The sequence below is a fragment of the Peromyscus leucopus genome, chromosome 6, assembly GCF_004664715.2.
Source record: "Peromyscus leucopus breed LL Stock chromosome 6, UCI_PerLeu_2.1, whole genome shotgun sequence".
NCBI lineage: Eukaryota > Metazoa > Chordata > Mammalia > Rodentia > Cricetidae > Peromyscus > Peromyscus leucopus.
In genome coordinates, this window is record NC_051068.1 from 40,956,875 (window position 1) to 40,958,231 (window position 1,357).

The following is a 1,357-nucleotide window of genomic DNA, read 5'->3' on the forward strand; positions in this document are numbered from 1 at the left end:
TTCTGGTGGCATTGTGTTTCCCAAAATATTGTGTACTCTAATAAATTTATCTGAGGTCAGAGAACAGACAGCCACTAGATACAAAGGCTAGAAAATGGTGCCACTCACACCTTTAATCCTAGCATTCCAGAGATAGAAATCCCTCTGGATCTCTGTGAGTTCAAGGCCACATTGGAAATAGCCAAGCATGGTGACACACACCTTTAATCCCAGAAAGCCAGCCTTTAATCCCAGGGAGTGGTGGTAGAAAGCAGAAAGATATATAAGGCGTGAGGACCAGAAACTAGAAGGTTTTGGCTGGTTAAGCTTCAGGCTTTTGAGCAGTAATTCAGCTGAGACCCATTCCGGATGAGGACTCAGAGGCCTCCAGTCTGAGGAGACAAGACCAGCTGAGGATCTGGCGAGGTGAGATAGCTGTGGCTTGTTCTGTCTCTCTGATCTACCAACATGGACCCCAATAACTTGCCTCGGGTTTGATTTTATTAATAAGAACTTTTAGATTCCTGCTACATCTGGCGCCCAACGTGGGGCTCGAACCCACGACCCTGAGATTAAGAGTCTCATGCTCTACCGACTGAGTTAGCTGGGCAACAAAGTATCCTTGAATCAACAGGACAAAATGGACAGACAGAACACGAAACAAGGGACTACTGATTCTTGCCAAAACAAGTGTGGTTATGGCTTTATCAAAAGGCATCTTCTGAGGCAGGACAATATGGGCCCATCCCTGAAGTGGCCTTCGCATCCGGAAAAGGTACGGTGCCCTTTTCTTCGAAGGCAGCTTAACAGGCAGAGGGCCGATGGATTCTGTTGTACAATGGAACAGCAGCTGAAAGCTCATGCCTCTCGAAAATAGACTGGCATTTAATAGAGGGATATGGAGAAGAAGGGATGCTGAGATGAAGCCATATATACACAGCCAAGAAGAATGGACAGCTGAATTTAAAAACTGTCAACAATTTCCAGAATTTAAAATCCTGAATCATGACAGGACACTAGTGGAATTCAGGTGTTTCTGGTACATGGACTGCTCTCACCCAATGTGAGGTTGAACTGTTGACCTTGTGTACATCCTACATCACAAATGAGTCTGTCAGATACACTAAGCTTATAGGCTGAAGATGATGCCCCAACACTGCGGAGAAACCTCAGGTGACTGCCCAGGCAGCTGGCTGTTTCTGTCAACTGACAAATTTTTTGGAAGTTGCTTGCATGCATTCCTGTTTTATTTTTGTTAGCTAATATTATTCCCTTCTTGGGTCTCTGAGGAGTTGAAGATTAGTTAGTTATGTTGAAGATTAGTTAGTTATAGTTGAAAATTAATTAGGATAGAAAGTGCATTAGATACATCTTAGAT

At 43.8% G+C, this 1,357-nt stretch overlaps 1 non-coding gene across 1 annotated transcript; it reads right to left on the reverse strand.

The window, feature by feature from the left end:
* Positions 1–516: 516 nt before the first annotated feature.
* On the reverse strand, positions 517–589 carry Trnak-cuu. Its single transcript has one exon. It is a non-coding gene; the product is annotated as a tRNA-Lys (tRNA).
* Positions 590–1,357: the final 768 nt, after the last annotated feature.